Below are 24,533 nucleotides of genomic sequence, written 5' to 3'. Positions count from 1 at the left end.
TATTCAGCAATATGTTTACATTTTAAATTTGTTTTTGAATTTGATTTAGTTTTCGAATGTGATACAAAATTCGATTAAAAAAACCTTGGGAACAAGTCTCATTTTTATGAGCCAGATGGTAATATTACTTCCTATGTGAGGGAATATTTCCCAATCAGAGTCATAGGTAGCCATAAAACCTGACAAGGGTGCTAACCCTTGCAAACATTTTCCAAACTAAACATAAGTCTGTTGGACAGGTCTTTATCCCTTGCACATACTGTACACATCCATGTGTCACATCCACCCTCAACATGCGACAATCGCACGACCGCGACCAACAATACGTCACGCCCGCGGCGTCAGACCCCAGACCTTCTCACCAAACTTGTGACCGAAGGACCAGCCGATCTAAAACCGCGATTTTAGACGTGCATAACAAGGCCACACCCAGCTGCACCCTACACAGCGATTTTCCAGCTAATGGACTACAATCAGTGCCTGCAGTCTGAATGCGCTTGTTACTGGGTCGAGTTAATTACACAACTAACCCTTTCACACTGCCACCACCTTCTTTTGTAAAGAGAAAAAGGAAACTCTCTTTATCCAATATACACTGTAATGGTTGAAAAGTCGCCTGTCCAATACGGTCACCGCAGGCCGATTGGGCAGAGGATTAAACAAACACAGTAGCGTCTCTTCAAAAGGCAGGAATTTGTAAATTGCAATTAAGTGCTTTAGAAACAGTTCAACACTTTCAGAAAGAAATATTTATTACTAAAAGAGTCAAACAGGTGCAATAAAATATTTACAGAAAAATATGTAACTAAGATATATAATTATATATAGAAAACAGCTCAGCACAGCAAAGAGATAACAGGGAGAAGTTAAAAGGTTAAGTTACTTGCCATGTTCAGCCTTAAGGTAAGCAGATCCAAGTTGCAGAGGGAAGGGTCTTTGATCTCTTGCTGTTACGATGTTAAAATTAGGAGAAAATTAACTTTTTAGGCTTGCCAGCCTGTGTTTTTTAAAGTCCCCCAACAAGGGGGGTGGCTCTGAATAACTGGCCAATACCCTGTTTTGGGTGGGATCGTCGGATGGACTCTGCATTAATACTGACAGCTTCATAATCCATGATATGAAACATAGGTGAGAACTGACCTGAGGAATGTTCATTTAACTTCTGTCACCTGGCTGGTAGGGTTTATGAGGTTCCAACTTCTTTCAAGTCCAGGGAAAAAACTATCTTATCTTTACAGTTTACACAGGCCTTGGGACAGAGAGTCTGCTGTCTCTATGGGGGGGCTTTGTAGCGCTGGGCCCCCTGCTGCTCCAGCCTGCCAGCAACTTTTAAAACACACACACATCTGTCCCTGTGCCTCTCAGGAAGGGAGGGGGTAGGGAATAAAGGATTGAGGAATACTTCTAATAAAAAAATGGGAACTCCGAGTCCATCTCTGATGAGCAAGTTTGCTACACCATGTTCTTATCTGGTTTGGGAAATGAACTTTGATTCTGCTTTATAGCTTCTTCTTTAACAACCACTCCATATATCTCTGTATAATTGAACTGCAGCTGCTGATTATTATATACATGGAACCGACCAGAAATGTTTAATCTCCCTTCATGAAGGGTGGGACACCAGTATGTGGTTGTCCAGCTGTGATTCATTACAAGTCATTATTTTTATAATATGTCATCCTGACTGAAGAATGAGTACAGCAAATTCATTGAGGAATTGCTGAAAACATATTTAAAGTCAATCTGTAAAGTCTTTAAATTCAGGCCAGTAAATAAACCTTAAGATAGTTAACTTTTCAAGACAGAATCTTCTTACTTTTTACAGTTGTGGTGAAGACAGACAATAGATATATGAAATTTGGTTTGGCTCAAGGTCTTTGGTCGTCCTCTGGGAGATGATCCCATATTAGGGGAGACTAGACTGGGTCTGGAAACCATAATAAAAACTATCTCTGAAAGATCTGATCCAGATTGGATTGAAAAGAGCCAACTTTTAGTAAATCAAGCACATTCTGATTATCTCCAGTAAACTGAATTCACCCCCAACATGTTTTGATGGCCACACAGGAGAAGACATAGACGGTCAGACCTAATCATAATGAGTAACCCTTATAAGACTTTTCAGGCAGATACAATATTCTGGCACAGAACAGAGCATTCTGAACATGAGGATATATGCTAATATCAAGAATCTACCTTTAACCACTTTACAACCACACTACAGCTGAATGACGGCTACAGCTCGGTTGTCCAGTTCTAGGAGGGCGTCATATGACGTCCAGCCAGAACGTGCCCTCCATGTGCCCCCAAGTGGCACACACCCAGCGCTGTCAGTGATCGTGGTGTCCTATGGTCCTATGGTCCACATGACTAGGTAAAAGGCCAATCACAAATGCCTTTTGCCATGTGATCAGCTGTGTCCAATGACACAGCAGATCACAAACTAAATACAGTTGCCAGTTATCGGCAGCACTTTCCTCACGTTGTCGCAACCTGAGGAAAATACTGCCAATAACCAGCAAATGTCACAGAGGACATTCGCACTAGTAATCAGTGGCCCATCAGTGCCACCCAGCAGCACCACCCATCAGTGGCCAGCAGTGCCACCCACCCAGGGGCGGACTGACAACTCATGGGGCCCCCGGGTAATAGGGGATCATGGGACCCTTGTGTTCTTGCCCAAACTCAAAAAAGCCTATGAAAAAGGTACCAGGGGCATCTCATGGGGCCCCCTACTGACCCCGGGTTCTCGGGCAGCGCCCGAGTTTCCAAATGGTCAGTCTGCCCCTGCACCCACCAGTTCCCAGCAGTGCCACCCATTAGTGGCCAGCAGTGCCACACATCAATGCTGCCTAGCAGTGCCGCTCAGCAGTTGTGCCCATCAGTGCCCAATAGTGTCACCCATCAGTGCCGTCAGTCAGTGCCGCAAGTCAGTGCCCATAAGTTCTGCATAGAGAGAAAACAGGTGACGCACACACCTAGTGCATTATCCAAGGTTTATTGTAGGAATGAGATAATAAAAACATACTCACAGACAAAGCATGTATCTAAAAAGCATAGAAAAATGACAATGGCCACAACGGCAGGCAAGGTGTTCTCACTGTCAGTGCGGTCAAATGGCTGACGCCTTTCGGGGACGAATCCCTTTCCTCAGAGCTGATGACCAACCTCTGATGCTGATGTATGGTGTATGGACAGAAAGAGCCTCGCTGTTGATGCCCATAAGTTCTGCCTATCAGTGCCACCTGTCAGTGTCCATCATTGCTGCATATCATTGCAGCATCATCAGTGCCTCCTCATCAATGCCCACCAGTGCTGCCTCATCAGTGCAGCCTATCAGTGCCCATCAGTGCTGCCTATCAGTGCCCATCAGTGCTGCCTATCAGTGCCCATCAGTGCTGCCTATCAGTGCAGCCTCATCAACAAAAATTAGCAAGGAAAAAAAAATCACCTGTTTGCAAAATGTTATAATAGAAACAAAGAAAACATTTTTTTTCACATTTATTGCTTTTTTTTTGTTTATAGTGCGAAAAATAAAACCCCACAGGTGATTAAATACCACCAAAAGAAAGCTCTATTTGTGTGAAAAAAAGATAAACATTTCATATGTGTACAGTGTTGCATGACCGCGCAATTGTCACTCAAAGCGCAACAGTGCTGAAAGGTTAAAATTGGCCTGGGCAAGAAGGTTGTAAAAGTGTCCGGTAGGCAAGAAGTTAAACACCTAATACTGTACCAGTTTTGGATGCTGCGAACAACCAACAAACTGACCCCAACAATCGTTTAGTCAGATTGTGTTATGACAGTGATGAGTGACTGAAGTGATCCTCTTGCTCCCTAACCGATTTCCTTCCTTTATAAAGATGTAGCGCAGACCTTCTGGTGCGGCAATTAACCCAGGTTCTGATCCCATAATGGAGCAAGTGGCCAGATGGGGGGTATTTGCGGCCAGGTGCATTACTCTTTTGCTGCCAGGTCCATACGTTCAGTGGGGGGTTTTATACACATTGTGTGTAAACAGGGGCGGACTGACCATTTGGAAACTCGGGCACTGCCCGAGGGCCCGGGGTCAGTAGAGGGCCCCATGAGATGCCCCTGGTACCTTTTTCGTAGGCTTTTTTGAGTTTGGGCAAGGACACAGGGGCCCCATGAACCCCTATTGCCCGGGAGCTCCATGAGTTGTCAGTCCGCCCCTGTGTGTAAATCTAACAAGCAGACTCCTGCCTGTCATATGTGATGCCCAATTTGACTTGAGAACAGCAATTCTGAGGACACATTTCCTGAATTCTGTACAAAAATTTGGGATCCTGGACTTTCTACTCCCTCCGGAATGGCATCAGTCTTTTAAGGGGTCAATAACACAGTTTCTGTGAGGAACATCCCTCTATGTGAATCTCCCCAGATAGAAACTACCCACGCACCTGGCTGTCATTAACCCCTTTACGCCAGGTTCTGGGTCTAGATGCCGAGCGGCCTCACATTTGCGTTCATGTAAGAAAAAACATATGTGCTGAGAGCGCACGCCCTGCACACTCCCAGCACATATGTCCGGTACTCACGGAGAGGTCCTGATCTGTTCTTCTGATCAGGACTTTTCCCGACCGTCACGGCGGTCACATGATCGCTAAACCACGCCCTGCCAGCCACGCCTCCCGGCTTCTGAAACTCTTAAAGGGCCGGGAGGCGCCGGCGGGAAGGGGTTAAAGAGTATACCAGAGCAAGAGATTTTAGAACAGATGTGTAGCACTACCCCATGGAGAACGGGTTGGGCATAGTTCCTAGCAGCCCTCTCTCCTGTAGGTGTAGAGGCACTCACACTGTGCTTACATAGTTAGTCTGGCTGAAAAAAGACAAAAGTCCGTCCAGTTCAACCATAAAAAAAAAAGTTATAATCCTACACCCATGGTTGATCCAGAGGAAGGCAAAAAATCCAGCAAAGCACGATCCAAATTGCATTGGAAGTCTATTTTGGATTATCACCTGTTGTACCATCACCTGGGAGACCCAGAATTGATCCTGGGAAACATATTTTGCCCTGATGTTTACACAGGTCCATATCTGAAGGTGAGCACATGGGATGAGAGGTGGTGGGAGTCACTATACACTATACATTAGTGGAATACCGGCCATTTTGGAATTGTGTCAGTGGAACGTACTTGAAATGCAAATGGTACACAGTTACATAGTTAGTCTGGCTGAAAAAAAACAAAGGTCCATGCATTTCAATCATAAAAAAAATTATAATCCTATACCCACAGTTGATCCAGAGGAAGGCAAAAACAACCCAGCAAAGCATGATCCAATTTGCTCCTGCAGGGGAAAAAATTCCTTCCTGATTCCCCGAGAAGCAATCGGATATTCCCTGGATCAGCTTTACCTATAAATGTTAGTATCCATTTAGGGGCAGACTGACCATTTGGAAACTCGGGCACTGCCCGAGGGCCTGGGGTCAGTAGGGGGCCCCATGAGATGCCCCTGGAACCTTTTTCATAGGCTTTTTTGAGTTTGGGCAAGGACACAGGGGCCCCATGATCCCCTATTGCCCGGGGGCCCCATGAGTTGTCAGTCCGCCCCTGTATCCAGTTATATTCTGTGTATCTAAGAAACAATCCAGGACTTTTTTGAAGCAATCCACTGAGCTGGCCAGAACCAACTCTTGAGGGAGTCTATTCCACATTTTCACAGCTCTTACTGTGAAGAAACCTTGTGTCCTGTAGCTTTGGGTAAACTGCTTTCAGGCTTTTTGCTGGTCTGGTTTCTTTCCATGATAACAGACTGTCCTTCCTCAGTGGACTGTAGGGCAGTAGAGTTCCCTCTATCAGCTTCCTTTTCCCATCCTTCCAGCCTCCAGCCTGGAGGCCGTACCCCTTCCCCGGGGTCCCCTCCCAGGCTACACAGCAGCACACCTCAGCACTCCATCTTCCACCCAACTCCTCTGCTAGCCAGGCTTTCTCATATTTATGGGCTGATTTGGTCACCTTGCCAGGCTTCCTGCCTGGAGACTGGCCAGATTCCCATAAATATGCAGATCAGCACCTTCTGGCTTCCACCCACCAGCTTATAGAAACTTCTCTCCGCTCCCAGAACGGGGGGAGGTACCAGAGGCCTAACCTGTAGAGCCATCCAGCCTGTCCTAAAGTAAGCATACTAACTCACACCCAGGCTTCTAACAAGCCTCCAACTACACTACAAACTGTGTACACCAGAGGATGCTTCATCTTTTTTCAAGGGGAATGATTTTGCAGAACATGAAAAATGTTGCCAGAATTTCTTCAATATTAGCTCAAAATCTCACCGTGTGGATTGCTTAAGGAAAATGTTACTAAAAATAAAAAAAAAAAAAATAATTTGTTTTGTTCTCTACCAAAATTGCAAAATGGAATTTAGGATTGCTTTAGGTTTAGGGTTCACACTATAGAAACGCAGTCCAGATGCGTTCTGGATGCATTTTTGCATGTGCGTTTTTTACGCGTTTTTGGAGTGTTCTGGTGCTTTTTATGCATTCCAGTTAATTTTTTCCTATTTTTCTTCAGTTTAAGAGCCGGTTCACACTATAGAAACGCAGTCCTGGCACGTTACGAATGCATGTTTTTGACGTGTTTTTGATGCGTTTTTTACATGTTCCAGTACATATTTTATGCATTTCAGTTCATTTTTTCCCCTCTTTTTCTACAATATAAATAGGGACATGTGCGTTCCAGTGCGTTTCAGGGTGTTTTTTATGCATTTTACTGCGTACAGTACTGTACAGTTCTGTGCATAAAAAATGCAGCCTGTTCTACTTTTTTTTCTGCAACTGGAATGCACTGGAACTGCAAGCACTTGCATTTTGGTGCGTTCCAGTGTGTTCCGGTGTATTTTTTATGTGTTTTACTGCGTTTCAGTACAGTTCTGTGCACAAAAAAATACAGCCTGTTCTATTTTTTCTTTGCAACTTGAATGCACTGGCATTGCAAGCACTGATGTGAACTATGATACTGACAACCATATAACCTACTTTCTGTGCATTTTGGATGTGGAAAAAAAGCAACTGAAATGCATGTAGTGTGAACTGGCCTTAAATAGGGACATTTACATTCCAGTGCATTTTTGGTGTGTTTTGGTGTGTTCCAGCGCATTCCGGTGTATTTTTTATGTGTTTTACTGCGTTTCAGTGCAGTTCTGTGCACAAAAAAATACAGCCTGTTCTATTTTTTCTTTGCAACTTGAATGCACTGGCATTGCAAGCACTGATGTGAACTATGATACTGACAACCATATAACCTACTTTCTGTGCATTTTGGATGTGGAAAAAAAGCAACTGAAATGCATGAAGTGTGAACTGGCCCTAAATAGGCATATTTACACTCCAGTGCATTTTTGGTGTGTTTTGGTGCGTTCCAGCACATTCCAGTGTATTTTTTATGTGTTTTACTGCATTTCAGTACCGTTTTGTGCAGGAAAAATGCAGCCTGTTCTACTTTTTTTTCTGCAACTGGAATGCACTGGAACTGCAAGCACTTGCATTTTGGTGCGTTCCAGTGTGTTCCGGTGCAGTTTTGATGCGTTTTACCGCGTTCCAGTACAGTTCTGTGCACAAAAAAATGCAGCATATTCTATTTTTTCATGAATCTGCACTTGTACTGCAAGCACTGATGTGAACTATGACATTGACAACCAGGGGCGGACTGACAACTCATGGGGCCCCTGGGCAATAGGGGATCATGGGGCCCCTGTGTCCTCGCCCACACCCAAAAAAACCTATGAAAAAGACAATGAAAGGTACCAGGGGCATCTCATGGAGCCCCCTACTGGCCCCGGGCCCTCGGGCAGTGCCCAAGTGCTCAAATGGTCAGTCCGCCCCTGTTGACAACCATATAACCAACTTTCTGTGCGTTTTGCAGAAAAAAATAAACTGAAATGCATGTAGTTTGAACTGACCCAAATAAGGACATGTGCATTCCAGTGCATTTTTGGTGTGTTCCGGTGCGGTTTTGATGCGTTTTACCGTGTTCCAGTACAGTTCTGTGCACAAAAAAATGCAGCATATTCTATTTTTTCATGGATCTGCACTAGAACTGCAAGCACTGATGTGAACTATGACATTGACAACCATGTAACCTACTTTCTGTGCATTTTGGATGCAGAAAAAAAGCAACTGAAACGCATGTAGTGTGAACTGGCCCTTAGGGTTTTGCTTTGTTTATCAACATAGACATGTGATCACCATATCAGGGCTTACCAACACTTTATTATTATTATAATTATTATTATTACAGGTACTTATATAGTGTCGTTAATTTACGCAGCTTTACATATATACTGTATATACTGTACTTTATCAATAGAGCCATATCAGTGAAAAAATAAATATACACATATTTTTTTTTCCATGATATATTTTATTACATTTTCTTTTACGAAAAAAATACCTTACAAAAAAATCATAAATCTTTTTACATCATACATATAAATATACACGTATTAAATTTATTTGTAAAAAAAGGAAATAAATAAGAAATGAGAGAGTTAAAATTTTTTGATAAAAATAAAAAAGTATCCCTAATATTCAGGAGCCATATAAAGCTTACTGAGTCCTTAAAAGACACCTTAAAGTTGAACTTCAAGTACAAACACTTTCATTCAAAATATATTCCTCAATAGCCATGAAAGGTAAAACGTCATGTCAGGGGAACTCATGGGGCCCCCGGGCAATAGGGGATCATGGGGCCCCTATGTCCTTGCCCACACTCAAACCACACCCAAAAAAGCCTATTAAAGGTACCAGGGGTATCTCATGGCCCCCTACTGACCCCAGGCCCTCGGGCAGTGCCTGAGTTCCTAAATGGTCAGTTCAGCCCTGCTTCACGTTGTGTTTGACAAATATGTTGATACATCCTGATATTTAGGTCCGTTCACAGTACTCTGAAGCCCAAACCGATTTTGGGCTGGAGGTGGTGTGATGTGTGTTTATCTCATCACAGGTAACCCCCCCTTTTTTTTTAAATAAAACTTTATTAGAAGTGTACAGGCAGACAATACTAACATGCCTTGATTGGTGGATGTCGGTCTGGCGGAATGGGCATCATAAGACAGGCTGGGTCTCTATGATTGGAAAGAATGAAAATGGCGGGCCAGGGACAGTCAGGCTGTGAAGGAAAGCGCTAGATGATGCTGGATGTCCTCCAGCCAGGTAAAGAGGCAAGAACTCTCTGGCCTGCTGCAGCTTCTAATGCACACTGTGAGAAGCTCACAGTGTGCAGCGCATCACACTATACAATTTCAATCCAGGAGAGGATCAAGACTGATGGTAAGGCCGGAGTTCTGCTTTATTATAATGTAGCCATTGACTTCTGACACATGACACAACCAGAAATGAGACAGAGAGGATAGAATGTAAATGTTAAACAAACGCTCAAGTTCCATAGGAACATTCTTTCATGGAACGTCAGTGGATCCCTCTCTACACGTGGTTTCCTCCCTGGTTTAGCCGTAAGACCGGCGGTATTATCGTCTAGAGGAATTCCATACATTAAACAATTAAATGGTCGGCAGAATGAGGGAAGGCTTTGTATACTGGGACCCCCACCCCGCTCCACAAGACCCCCACATCTGGCCCCGTAACTCAAGACACTTCAAAGTAGCAAGGTTTGTTAACACACAGAGGGAACTAATTACTGCGACTTGAATAAGTCGATTATCTGCGCTGATTACAGATTGCTCACTTTCCTTTTCAACAGGGTTCAGATATCTTTCGGATTTACATATTTCCTGCTCTGAAGAGGGAGCCAATAACCAGATTTTATTTTTTTAATAGTTTTTCTCTATATTTTATAAACAGATTTCAATTAAAAAACTATACATTTGTTGTAGGTGTGTTATGATATGGCAGAATGAATAAACAGTGCAGCGCTAGAAATATGATTGACAATAAATGTTGATAAATAAATGATATTAAAAATTGGGGAAACAAATTCAAAGTTCAATGTAAACAGTCTGTGTGATTATAAAGTGCCAGGTGACTGGTAGAATCAATGGGGGTGCTCCGTAAGAAATAGCAGAATGGCGCACTCAGCAGAAGTAAAATGATTATACGCGTTATATATCACATCCAGATCCAGAGATATCCTCATCAGGTATAGGTCTGGTCAGGTTAGGTGGTCCTCCCTCAGGGTAGTAATCATCAGAGGCCCACAGACAGAATTATTTGGATCCAGGTAACCAGAGGTCCCTAATAGGGAATGGGTAGAGGGAGCTGCCTGCTTACAGGATGTCTTCCTCCTCTTGGTAAGGTAACTGGATCATAATACTGGGCTCTGTGAATAAATACTCCTCTCAGGATGAAGTGCGTGCGCACGTAACGCATAAGGAGGGGCCAGGACGTTGTGACGCTACGCTGCCAGAGCCACGTGGAGGCCCGGAGGCCATCTTTGATTACTAAAGGGTTAGTTTCATTTCTACACCCTGATGCTGTTTTAGCTTTACTCTGTTTACAAACATACTTTTAATCAATAAATGTACAATTTTCAATACTACACTATGGGCATCCTTCCATGACTCCCTGAGAGGAGTATTTAGTCACAGAGCCCAGTATTATGATTATGTTAGTCCGCCCCTGCATACATATGCATAACAGGGCCAATTTAGACAGGAGCCAAATAACCTATCAGCATGTCTTTGGAGTGTGGGAGGAAACCAGAGTACTCTGAGAAAACCCATGCAGGCACAGGGAGAACATGCAAACTCCAGGAAGGTGGTGCCGTGGCTAGGATTCGAGCCAACGACCCTGGTACTGCCAGGCGGAAGTGCTAACTATTTAGTCACTGTGCTGCCCACTGTTGGCAGGCAGTGGTGTTTGCCAGTCTCATTGAAGTCACTGGGACTTCACCTCATGCCAGTATTGCTAAGCACCAGAGAAAAAATAAAAACAATAATTTAGGAGGTTGCCTACTGAACTCCTGCAAACTGCTGTTCAACCACCTCTAAAAGCAATCCACGCAGGATCACTTTTCAGAAGGGTAGTAAGCTCTGTGGCTAGTGGGAACTAGGACAATTATCACCAGGGGTAGTTGTCCTAATTGAAATACTTCCCCTGACCTCCTGTCTTGGTTACATCTACAGTATAACATTTTGAGTTTTCATTCATTGTCTGTCACAATGGAAATAGTAACCAGGACAAGCAGAAGGTTGAAATTCCCCAGAGGGACCCAAACATCAATAAACACATTACTGAAGCTGTAATATTTATGTTCAAAAATTAGAAAAAAAGACAATGAGTTTACGTAATTTTTGACACCCCAAAAACCTCACCTAACACTTCTGGATGAGTCCAGAGTACCAAAGGCAAGTTGTTTGCGATTTTTGACCTTGAGCATTTTCCTTTTCTGCCAACGTATGACCAACCCAGGAGTTTTGATAGACCTGGCAACTTGGGGCACATGCCCTGGTTCTCCTGCTTGGTGTGCTGGGTCAGATTCCAGTAGACACTATTGATGTCCAGATCGCCAAAAAACACTGCATTCTATATGCCGTGTTGTACATTTAATTGCCCTGGCTGCTACACTCTTTAAATGTATATGTATAAACTGAACCTCTCCAAAACCGAGTTTCTTGTCTTCCCCCCAGCCCGGACACCACCCCCCATTGACTTCTCTATCACATCGAACAACGCTACCATCAAACCTACCCCGCAGGCCAGAGTACTTGGTGTCATTCTGGACTCCAACCTATCCTTCCAGCCCCAAGTCCAATCTTTAACAAACTCGTGCAGACTCCACCTCCGCAACATCGCCAAAATCTGCACGTTCCTAACCCCAGAAACCACTAAACAGCTCATCCACTCCCTCATCATATCACGACTCGACTACTGCAACTCCCTCCTCACTGGCCTGCCTCGCCGCTGGCTATACCCGCTTCAGTCGATCCTGAATACAGCTGCCAGACTCATTCACCTTTCCAACCGCTCCATTTCCGCCACCCCCCTCTGCCAATCCCTCCACTGGCTTCCGATTGCGCAACGGATCAAATTCAAAATCCTAACACTGACATACAAAGCCGTCCACCACACTGCCCCGAACTACATCACTGACTTAATATCCAAGTACCGCCCAACACGCACTCTCCACTCCTCACAAGACCTCCTTCTCTCTAGTTCCCTGGTCTCCTCCTCCCATGCCCACCTCCAGGACTTCTCCAGTGTGTCACCCATGCCCCAACCCATCAGATTATCACCTACTCTCCTCTCCTTTAGGCGCACCCTGAAAACCCATCTCTTCAGGGAAGCCTACCCCACCCCCTGCTAACTTGCTGACCTCCTCCACTCTTCCTACCACTCCATCCCCCACAGCTTTCTCCTCCTGTGCCACCATCCCCTCCCTCCTAGATTGTAAGCTCGAAAGAGCAGGGCCCTCGATCCCCTCATGTTTTGCATTGTATTGGTATTGTTCTGTCACATGTTCTGTCCCCCTTTGTAATGTACAGCGCTGAGCGAACTATTGGTGCTTTATAAATACTGTATAATAATAATAATAATAATATGTACATTTCACATTTTCTGATCCACATGGAAAGTGAGAAGAAGTTTCCCCAATGGAGACAACGACAGCAAAAAAAAATGGTCAGTGGTTGCAGCTTCACTACTCTATTCAAAACCAAACATTCTAGTTTCATATTCTGTATCATATGATCTTGTACAAAATGAACATCTTTGGTCTACAACAGGCTTTCTTAACCCTATCACCACGTAGGAACCCTTGAAACAGTTTTCAGTTCTCAGGGAACTTTCATTTGAATTATTAGCTCATGGATCATTAGTGTGATTAGTATGTTGTAGAGACTTTGAAAGAAAGGAAAGAAAGGGGTTTACTCTATAATGATGACTTGAAAAAAAAATGTCCACGAAAGAAACACACACAGTGAAAATTGTGGTGCCCCCTTACATTGGTGGTTAGTGTAGGTAGGAGATCAATCTACTAATGTTCTTTTCAAGGAACCTGTAGCATTAACTGTAGCAGCAATTCTCAACCAGGGTTCCATGGAAACCTAGGGTTCCTCCAGAGGTTTCCATGGGTTCCTTGAGCAATTTCTCCCTCTGAGATAAATTTCCACTGACACCATTGGTCTTTTTAGCTATCTGTAAGGGGGTGATTCTTTCCAATGTCCACAAGCGTAAGGAGTATTCTTCCCACTGACCATCACGCTAATGTATCATGAGTTGTAGATATAGTAATTATTAGTAGGGGTTTCATGGGGCAAGAAAGTTATTTCAGGGTTCCTCTGTGTTGAAAAGGTAGAGAAAGGCTGCTCTGGAGAAACCCTGTTTGAGATAGGCTGGTCTATACACAAGCCGGTGAAAGGATTTTTATCTACATAGGTGAAAGTGCATTTTGGCAACCCACTACCACCCCTGTCCTTCAGCTCCCCCACGCTGGTACTACTTTCTACCCCCATCTTCCAGACACCCCCAGACACCCCACGCTGGTACTGCTAGCCTCCCCCCACCACCAACAATGTTCTTCAACCCCTCCATTCTGGTACTGCTACCCTCCCATCTTCAAGCCACCCTCCGTTGATACTGCGAGCCTACTTCCCCCTCATCTTTCAGCCACCCCAGGCTGGTACCGCTCCTCTAGCAAGTCCATTGAGTTTCACGGTCATGTTTAAAACTTCCCTCTGAGCATTCATCCATGGCCAGCTGGGCTCCCATTAGCACCCATGGACAGGGCGATTAGCATTGGAGGCCACATCCTCTGCTCCATGGACTCTCTGGTGGGAGATCTCTGTTCTCTGTGTAACCAGAGGGCTGGGAGACAAGTCTGCAGTGTCTTCCAGGGAGCCAGCACCAGTGTGTGGGAGTTTCATTGTCTGGGAGAAGTGTGCACCGGAGGGCTCTGCACACAGGGAGGGATGGCGGTGACTAGGCTTGGGGGACACTGGAATGAGCTCCACTGTATGGGACAGGACAAAGTGGCGGCCGAGGATATTATGTGGGGAATGTGAGACCGCAAAGCAGTGTGGGAGGACAGGGAGCCCTGCTGCCCCAACTCCTCATCCTCCAGCCACCCTGCTCTGGTACTGTTAACCACTCCCCAATCCCCAAGTTGGTGAGGGTTTGGATTTTGCCCCCCCCCCCCCAAGCTGGCACCCTAAGGCAGCTGCTTAAGTTGCCTATATGCAGGCCCTGTCTGTGCTTAGACCTATTTTAATTCCACCTCTCCCCATGTCTCACGTTTAGCAGTTCTATGACTGACCTTAGGAATTCACTAGCTGGCTGGTATTCTAAGAAGCTGAATTTGTGAACTGTTTTGCAAGGCATTTTATTACATCCAGCCCTTGCTAATCTGAGCTGAGCGGCTTTATTGAGAGATAAGGAGAGTGGGATGAAAGCTCCAAAATCAACAACAGAACATGTGGTGTTAACGTGGAACACTGTGCAGAAGTGGTATCCTTGTTTCTTGTATTTAATAATGAGCTGTTGGCTCCTTGGTAATAGCCAAAATGTTATTCTTTCTGTACACCTCCCATTCTCAAGTCAGGTCACTGGCATTTGGACAATGACCTCCTCGAAGAATAATGAGTCTGAGTAACTGGGATGTCATTGTGAGTAAAAATGTAGTATGACCTCCAACAAGGATTCCATGAGGAGCCACCTCAAAGAATCTTTCCCGATATGAGATAATCTCTGGCTCTACTAACCACAAAGGGCTAACCCAACACAGTGGAGTCTTGCCCGTTCTTGGCCAAGTTGAGTTGTTTTGGCAATGACTTACACAAAGAATACAGTTTAAAGTTCAGACTAACAAAGCTTTCTACTATCTGGATTCTCCATAAATTTCCTCAAATTCCAAATATGATACTAAGCACAACCTTTTATATGGTTTTTCCATACTCTATAATAATTAACACAATAAGAATACAGCGAGACAAAGCTGTAAAGTAAGAATGCTTTCAAAAATACATATTTTAATTGTTTATTTTTATCAATTTACAAAATGCAAAGTGAGTGAATAGAAGAAAAATCGAAAAAAAAATCAAGATTTGGTGTGATTACCCTTTGGCTTCAAACCAACATCAATTCTTACACTTTTACTCTTTGTATACTTGCACAAAGCCAGGGATTTTATAGGATTAGAGTCAGGTGTATGATTAACCAATTTTACCAGCAGGTGCTATTGATCATCAATTACATATGTAGGTTGAAACACAGTTCTTAATAGAAACAGCTTTGTATGAGGCTTAAAAATGGGTAAGGAACAACCAAACTCTGCTACGAAGGTGAGGTTGTAGAAGACACAAGTAGTTTTGAAGAAGCACAAAGAAATCGACAATGTTGAGGACAGTAGATGCAGTGGTCGGCAAAGGAAACCTAATGCAGCAAAGACACATCTGTGACGATCACGGCGTAGACCCCTGCCCTTCTCACCAAACTCGTGACCGAAGGACTAGCCAATCTAAAACCGCGATGTCACGTGCGTAACAATGCCATGCCCAGCTGCACCCTGCACAACGATTTTCCAGCTCACTGTACCACAAATCGATGTACCGGCAGCCTGAGTGCGATTGTTACTGGGTCACGTTAATAACTCAATTAACCCTTCACACTGCCACCACATCCTTTTTGTACAGAGAAAGAGGAAACTCGGCAATATCATCAATAACACTAGGATGATTAGATAATCATCTGTATACCACTGTCACCGCATACAGGTTATACAGAGGGCTAAACACACATAGTAGCGCTTTTCAGAGGCAGGAATTCGTAAGTTGCATTAAGGAGCTTTAGAAACAGTTCAACACTTTTAGAAGGAAAGATTTATTACTAAAAGGTCAAAAGGGTGCAATAACAATATTTACAGAAAAAAGATGTAACCAATATACATATAAATACAGAGAGCAATAACACAGCAAAGAGGTAACAGAAAGAAGTTTAGAGAGGTAGAGTACTTTCCAAAAGTCCTGGGTTAAGCAGATCAAGTTTCAGAGCAAAAGGGCACCGTCTCCCAAGTTGGATCTGATGTTAAAAGGGAGAATTCTTCAAATTCTCTCTTAGGCCTGACAGCCTATTTTGTGGTCCCCCAGTAGGGGGTGTCTCTGAAGCCAAGGACCAATGGCCTCATTTGGGGGAGGGGGTGTCTAGGTGGAGAACCAAGCTAGAACCAAAATCTCTCTTAGCTTATATTTTGGCTCATAACTTTTCCTAGGCACAAGTAACATTCCACCCGCGGGTAAATTAATATGCAGACGCACCTGCAGAACAGTTAGATATGAAATATGAAATACATACTTGAATGGTTCAAGAGATGTAATTTTCTGCTTTCCTATATATTCCACCCAAGGAGTGTGACATATCAAACTATTTGTCTGATTGTGACCAATCTGAAGATATGCCTGGTTTTTATGTAAGTCTCTCATATTCCAAGATATGAGACATAGGGGGAAAATGGATTTTAAAAGTGGTATCTAGTTTATTACTCCTATGGAATGTCTTTGAACTCAGGAGACGGCTTGGGTTATCCTTTTACGAGGTGCCAGATTGCACAGTTTCTTAGACAGCAAGGCCCCAGCTCCCTTGGGGGTTTTATAGCTCGGAGCTTCCTGCTGTGCTTTGGCTGCCTGTGACACTTCTCATCACTCAGGCCACATGTCACTGTGGATAAGCAGAGAGGGAAGGGGATGAGGAAGATATATTTGCACAGAATGGACGATTCTTTGCCAAGATGGAGGTTGGAGCAAAATGGTTGAACCGCGTCCCTCTCTGTGGGTACGATTGCTACAACATCATGCTTAGTTCCCGTCAACATTGGAAAGATGTCCAGCAGTGTCATCAGCACAGAACTGGCAGGAACCAGTATACCCATCTACTGTACGGAGAAGTCAGGCCAGAAATGGTCTTCATGAAAGACTTGCGGCCAAAAAGCCATACCTCCGATGTGAAACAAGGCTAAATGACTCAACTATGCATGAAAACATAGGAACTGGGGTGCAGAAAAATGGCAGCAAGTGCTCTGGACTGATGAGTCAAAATTAGCAGGAGGCAGTTTGGGGCTGAAGAACGGTACAATAATGAGCATATGCAGGCTGGGGCTGCATTTTTACAAATGGAGTTAGAGATTTGGTCAGGATCAATGGTGTCCTCAATGTTGAGAAATACAGGCAGACACCTATCCACTATGCCATACCATCATGGAGGTATGTAATTAGCCCCAAATTTATTCTACAGCAGGATGGGGGAGAAAAGAGGGATTGTGTAGAATCCCTAGAAGTGGGAGGTGAGTGCCTGGTGGCTTTCAATCCCAATTACCACTGATGATCTGGAATTAATTAGACAATGGTTAGACAATGGTTCCCAATCATGTGATCAACATGAAGTCAGCTATAGTGATCACATTCAGGCTGGAGTCTTCATTGACAAAATAAGCCTTTATCCTGCAGGTGGCACTCCTGATGCCATTGCAGACTGAGGGTGGCAGTGTTAATCTCTTTAATACTGTAATTGTCAGATGCAATTAAAATTAAAAAAAATTAGAAACTAGAAAAGTAATTTTTGTCAGTTCAGATTCCCAAACGGCTTCTGGAACCAAACACTGCTACAAAGGCTTTTCCTGCTATATGTTTGCTTCTGCTGTTGCCTGGTCACCCTAAGCTTGACTGTCATTGCCGCCCTGTACCATGTCCCATCCTTCTTTTTCAGAAAATGTGGTAGCCTTAGGAAGCAGCTCAGGCTGTTTTATATTCCTTTCTCATCAAACAGAGCTTCCAGGAGCTTCGCAAAGAATTCTGCAAAAAAGTTACATCATATGCTGCTCTAAAATACACATTTTTTTGGAGCCTGGTTTGGATTATCATTGGCTTTAATGGAACTTCTGGTGTGGAAATTCCTAATTTTGGAGGTTTGCTGATTTAAAAAAAAAAAAATAAGGTTTGCATGAACCACAACTAATCAAACTTTGCAAAAGTTCACTCATCTTTAATGATCCCTTCAGACTTGTTAAATTACACAGAGGTTCACCTTAACCTTTAAAATCTCGAGAAGCACCCATACTGCATACCTTTCCTGGTAAGCATATGATATGGCCAAGATTTTCTCCTGTAGTTCCAGCACCGCTTCCTTCTCCAACATCTAACGCCACACACTGTTGCTTTATGTACAACTTACTTTTTTTTAAGCTGGACATACAATTATCACATTTTGGCCAGTTCAGTAGTAAGCTTATATGTGTAAAATACTCTTTACTGTTGTTTCTTGTTATGACGGTTTATGGCTTCCTGTATGTATGTACTTGTCAATTAAAATTTTTATGGATGTATATTATAGGTATATAATATACATCCCCATATAATAACCCCTTGTGTTGCTTCTTTGTACAACACTGTGGCTGACGACAGAGCTGTATAAATATTTGTTAGCAGTAATAACGACCTCTGACTGCATTAATAAAGCCCAGGCTATGTGGGTGAACTGCTCGTTTTGTCCAGAGGCAACCAGAAAGCTTATACTCACCCGATCCTCCGCTCCAGTGGCAAACAGCCCTCCCCCATGATCTAGCATGGACCAGTAGATCTATGGGTATAATGATACCAGGAACAGTCCACTACACAAGAGTGCGGGTGAGCGGGTCAGGAGCCATTGGGGCAGGTGAAGGATTAGGTTAATATATCTTCATTCTCCAATCCCCTAGAAAAAAAAAACATGCAAATAACCCATTAACCCACACAGCCCCACTGCATGGGAGGAAAAAAAATTGCCCAGAGTTCAGCTTTAAAGAAGAACTCCAGGATAGGCAAAATTTGAAAAATCCTTACCATTTAGGAGAAAAGTCTAATTGTATTTTCTTGAACTTGTTTCTGTCATTCAAAAGATAACAGCATCTGCTCTGTTTCCAAATGGTCAGTCTGCCCCTGGTCTAGCTTAAAAAAGACAAAAGTCCATCCAGTTCAACCATTAAAAAATAAAAAAAGTTATAATCCTATACCCACAGTTGATCCAGGAAGGCAAAAAACCCAGCAAAGCGTGAAACAGTTTGGTTCTGCTGGGAAAAAATTACTTCCTGATCCCCAGAGAGACAAACGGATATTCTCTGGATCAACTTTACCTATAAATGTTAGTATCCGGTTATATTCCTATATCTAAGAAAGAATCCAGGACTTTTTTAAAGCAATCCACTGAGATGGCCAGAACCAACTCTTGAGGGAGTCTATTCCACATTTTCACAGCTCTCACTGTGAAGAAACCTTTCCGTATTTGTATATTTTTCCTCCAGATGTAAAGAGTACCCCCTTGTCCTCTGTGATGACTTCAGGGTGAATAACTCTACACCGAGTTTACTATATGAACCACTGATGTATTTATACATGGTGATCATATCCCCCCTTATGTATTATACATGGAGATCATATCCCCCCCTTATGTATTATACATGGTGATCATATCCCCCCTTATGTATTATACATGGAGATCATATCCCCCCCTTATGTATTATACATGGTGATCATATCCCCCCTTATGTATTATACATGGAGATCATATCCCCCCTTATGTATTATACATGGAGATCATATCCCCCCTTTATGTATTATACATGGAGATCATATCCCCCCTTATGTATTATACATGGAGATCATATCCCCCCTTATGTATTATACATGGAGATCATATCCCCCCTTTATGTATTATACATGGAGATCATATCCCCCCTTATGTATTATACATGGAGATCATATCACCCCTTATGTATTATACATGGAGATCATATCCCCCCCTTATGTATTATACACGGTGATCATATCCCCCCTTATGTATTATACACGGAGATCATATCCCCCTTATGTATTATACATGGAGATCATATCCCCCCTTATGTATTATACATGGTGATCATATCCCCCTTATGTATTATACATGGAGATCATATCCCCCCTTATGTATTATACATGGAGATCATATCCCCCCTTATGTATTATACATGGTGATCATATCCCCCCTTATGTATTATACATGGAGATCATATCCCCCCTTATGTATTATACATGGAGATCATATCCCCCTTATGTATTATACATGGAGATCATATCCCCCTTATGTATTATACATGGTGATCATATCCCCCCTTATGTATTATACATGGTGATCATATCCCCCCTTATGTATTATACATGGAGATCATATCCCCCCTTATGTATTATACATGGTGATCTTATCCCCCCTTAATCTCCTCTTCTCAAGAGAGAATACATTCAGTTCCTCTAATCTTTCCTCATAGCTGAGCTCCTCCATGCCTCTTATCAGTTTGGTTGCCCTTCTCTGTACTTTCTCCAGTTCCCCAATGTTCTTTTTGTGAATTGGTGCCCAAAACTGAACTGCATATTCCAGATGAGATCTTGCTGCTTTGTATTTCTCTGCTGTGCGGAAAGATACAAAGCAGCATGTCCTTGCTGACAGAAGAGAGACCTGTGCTGTTTACACACAGGTCTCTCCCCTGTCAGCTTTATCCAGCAGTCGCCGAGTACTGGTCGGGAATCGCTGGTCGGAACCTGGTGATAGACATCCCTAGCCACCAATAATGGCGCAGGTAGGGCGGAGCACATGACCGCTACTTGGAAATGCAAATCACGTATATATACGTAATTTTGCACAGTCCTGCCGCCCTGTAGCAGTAGTTCTACTATATGGAGGCAGAAAAGTGGTTAAAGAAGAAAAAAGAAGCTAATTACAACACGTTTTTCTTTTAGTTTTGGATAGTGACCCCGCTGATGTGTTTTATCCTCGGTTTCTGTCCATGTGTCAATGGAGAAATGTTATTCTTGGAATTCTGTGTTTCCATTTCAGCGTCCGTTCGCACGAGATCAACGTATGCCAGCGCATATACATTGAAAAGTCAATGTATTTCACTAGGAGCTGCCATTTGCCAAAAAAAAAAGTAGAACATGCTTTTTTTTTTTTAGTGCAACGGGACACAATGCATGTAGGAGTTCATTGCAACAGAATGCAAAGGATATGCTTGCTAAAATCCTTATAACTGATAGCTGATCTTATAAAAGAAAAAAAACCACATTTTTATTTTAGTTTCCAGAACTGAGCTCTTAGTATTCCCTCCAGCCTGTGCCCCCTCCCCTGACTTCTCCATCAACAATACAACCATCAGTACCTCCCCTCATGCCAGGATACTAGGTGTAATCCTAGACTCCCATCTGTCCTTTCAGCCCCAAATCCAATCACTGTCCAAATCTTGTAGAGTTCACCTCCACAACATCTCCGAGATACGCCCGTTCCTAACCTCGGAAACCACTAAGCAACTCATTTACTCCCTTGTTATCTCTCGCCTTGACTATTGTATCTCCCTCCTCATTGGCCTACCTCATCGCAGGCTATCCCCTCTTCAGTCTATCATGAATGCTGCTGCCATACTCATCCACCTTACAAACCGTTCTGTATCTGCCACCCCCCTCTGCCAATCCCTCCACTGACCTCCACTCAGTGCCCTCCACCCCTCTCTGCCAATCCCTCCACTGACCTCCACTCAGTGCCCTCCACCCCTCTCTGCCAATCCCTCCACTGGCTTCCCATTGCCAAACGGATAAATTCAAAACATTATCAATAACGTATAAAGCCATTTATAACTCTGCCCCAAATTACATCACCAATATTGTCTCCAAATATCACCCAAACCATCCTCTCTGCTCCTCACACGACCTCCTGCTCTCTAGCTCCCTTGTCTCCTCCTCCCATGCTCGTTTCCAGGACTTCTCCAGAGCTTCCCCATCCTCGAACTCTCTACCCCAATTTATCAGACTATCGCCTACTCTGCTCACTTTTAGGCGATCTCTGAAAACCTCTCTCTTCAGGGAAGCCTATCCTGCCCTCAGCTAACAATGGAATCTTCTACTCTTCCAACCAGTCCATCCCTCACAGTTCACACCTTTTGTACCACTAGCCCCTCCCTCTTAGATTGTAAGCTCCAATGAGCAGGGCCCTCCTAATCCTCTTGTATTGAACTGTATTGTTGCTGTATTGTCTCCCGTTATATTGTAAAGCGCTGAGCAAACTGTTGGCGATATATAAATCCTGTATAATAATCATAACAACTGAGATTCCCGGCCGGTAAATTTAAATGAGCACAGCCAGGAATCTGTCATTTAGTGGCCTGTACAGGTCATAGTGATTGACACGGATTACCTGGTTGGATGACTTGATTGACAGATATATCACTGGACACCATGACTGATTCTGGATTTACTTCTGGGGGACATTAATAAACTTTATTTTAAAAACATGGTAAGCATGTGTTTGCGTTAAATTGGGTATTGGAGATAGGTAAAGGATTTTTAATTGGGTATTGGGGATTTTCGCATTTAACCCTTTGTAGGAAAGAGTAAGAGTTACTAATGCATGTACTCATTCCCTTGGGGGAGGATATCTGGTCATTTTCTTATTATAAAGGGGGCTTCCAGATTCCACCATAAACCCCCACTCCTTTTCAGAGGACACAAAGTTAGGGAAAAGCCCCCCTATTTGTCCCTCAACACTGGCACAAGGTGGCTTTGAAAGGGACAAGTCTGTGCTGCCCCTAGCCCCTTGCAATGCACCACCCTATGTTGAAAACAAATGACCTGGTAGGGTACAGGACCGGGGGGGGGGGGGCATATTCACTGCCCTTCTTTTTTATTTGCCATCCAGGCTACATGCCTGAATAAGGGTCTGTCTGTAATATTACAATTTTTTCATTACTTCCTATGCCCCCGCAGCTTTTTATGTCAGTTTGGTGACAGTGCATTGCTGAATTAGCCCTGTACTGGTTTGGGATTTAACAATGCAAAAAGACCCCCGCTGACTTAAATGAACCTAACCTAGCCACTTGTCTCTCAGGTTTACTTGGAATAATCGAAAAGAAGGAGCATCCAAAGTCCAAAAGAATGCACTTTTGATGGTAGATTAAGAGGCATTTAATGAGAGTAACGGCAAGAACATCCAGCCAACGCGTTTCAGGAGAAAAGACTCTCCCTTCTTCAGGGCTGTTGCTGAATGCTTTTAAATGGGAAAAATTCCCACACAGGTTATATATTTTCCATGTTTCGGAGGAAAAACTGACAGCAATATTTTTATGCCACTTGATATTAGCGAACATCGATATTCGTTGATTGAGAGACCCCCTTTTTGCCTCTATTTAGACCTAGCGCTCATGTTCTTTCCCCGGCCTCCTGCAAAGTCATTGATCTCACCTTGGGTAAATGTCAATAGAGCGTGCTAGATTTGTTATATGACTTCAATATGTTCTATATGTATTCTTATTCTTTGGTCTATTTTGTACAATTTCAGAGGTTTATACTTTGTCTTCCTGAAGAAGCAGGCCATGTTCCGTGAAACGCGTCGAAGAACAAAGCAAAGTATCAACTCGCAATAATGATCCTAATCATAATATTTAGGCTTCAAAGGGCCTGATTATGTAGTGACGTATACCAATTGTGCTTTTTTTTACCATTGCTAGCTTTTTAGGACGAATGTATCCTGTGCTCAATTTTCATTCCACAATGGTGGTTTAAATTTTACTAATAAAGTTGTAATTGCTATACATATTTGACTGGTATTTTGTGGTATGGCGCATTTAAAACCCCATTAATTTTTCAGGTTAGGGAATTGTCATTTATTAGCGAACATGTTTATCCAACACAACTTTTCCGTAATAAAACACTAATGGTAATTTTAGTGCACATAAACACAATATATTGCCCAATAATATATTATTAAAATCTATCAGTGCCCATCAGTGCTGCCTATCCGTACCACATCATCAGTGCCCATCAGTGCTGCCTATCAGTGCTATCAGTGCAGCCTCATCAACGCACATCAGTGAAGGAGAAAAATTACCGTTTGTAAAATTTTATAATAGAAACAAAGAAAAACTTTCTTTTTTCACTTTCAACTTTTTTTGTTTATAGTGCAAAAAATAAAACCCCCCAGTGGCTCTATTTGTGTGAAAAAAATGATAAAAATTTCATATGGCTACAGTGTTGCATGACCGCGCAATTGTCAATCAAAGTACAACAGCGATGAAAGCTGAAAATTGGCCTGGGAAGGAAGGGGGTAAAAGTGCTCGGTAGGCAAGTGGAAAAAAACTTTCACAGGTTCTCACGTGTAACGTGTAGCCAGGGGCGGACTGACCATTTGGAAACTCGGGCACTGCCCGAGGGCCCGGGGTCAGTAGGGGACCCCCATGAGATGCCCCTGGTACCTTTTTCATAGGCTTTTTTGAGTTTGGGCAAGGACACAGGGGCCCCATGATCCCCTATTGCCCGAGGGCCCCATGAGTTCTCAGTCCGCCCCTGCGTGTAGCACAATCTTTTTTTATGTTGGCGCATCCATTGCTTGCGTTTTTGTTCTCATGGGCGTGTAAGTGGCGGGTAGGAGACTTTGAGGACCAGTTCACACTACATGCGTTTCAGTTTTTTCTGCATCCAAAACGCACAGAAAATACGTTATATGGTTGTCAATATCATAGTTCACATCAGTGCTTGTAGTTCCAGTGCGTTCTGGTTGCAGAAAAGTAGAACAGGTTGAACAG

The sequence above is a fragment of the Staurois parvus genome, unplaced genomic scaffold (assembly GCF_062004578.1).
Source record: "Staurois parvus isolate SC_StPar_1 unplaced genomic scaffold, SC_StPar_1.0 ptg000173l, whole genome shotgun sequence".
In the NCBI taxonomy this organism is placed as follows: Eukaryota; Metazoa; Chordata; class Amphibia; order Anura; family Ranidae; genus Staurois; species Staurois parvus.
This window is presented reverse-complemented; position numbering follows the sequence as displayed.